Source organism: Galeopterus variegatus, unplaced genomic scaffold (assembly GCF_000696425.1).
Source record: "Galeopterus variegatus unplaced genomic scaffold, G_variegatus-3.0.2 Scaffold25518, whole genome shotgun sequence".
NCBI lineage: Eukaryota > Metazoa > Chordata > Mammalia > Dermoptera > Cynocephalidae > Galeopterus > Galeopterus variegatus.
This window is the reverse complement of record NW_007751629.1, coordinates 10,751-11,250: the sequence shown is the minus strand read 5'-3', so window position 1 is coordinate 11,250 and position 500 is coordinate 10,751.

Here is a 500-nt window from a genome sequence, read left to right as displayed (position 1 = left end):
TCCTTGATGACAGACCCCAACTGAACTCGGAACTTGGTAACCTGGCACCCACATTCTATACACAGCCCCTTCCTCAGCTCAAATGGCCACAAGCAGAGTGAGATGTTGTGCTGTATCCAGAGGTCCCGGGGCGGTATCCCCAGGAAGCCCTGGGCTGAAAGGCTTATCCGATGCTTCCAGCGCTGGGTCAGCCCTCGCCCTGGACTCCTGTGGCCATTTGGCAGGAGCTCCCCAAAGGTAATGTCAGGTGTCACAGGGGAGGATGGGCCAGGCCAGGCCAGCACTGCGAGCCTCCCTGGGTGACCGCACACCCTCCTCCTGTGTGTGGGGGGAATGGGGACATGGGACACCCTCCCTGGGCAGGGGCAGAGGGTAGACATTTATAAACCTGCTGGTCCTCGTGTGTTCACACCTCAGGTCATGGCTGGAGGGTGAAAGGGGACTGCGGGGATGGCAACCACCACCTTGTACATTAACCCTGTGCCCTCAGGCTGTCTTCT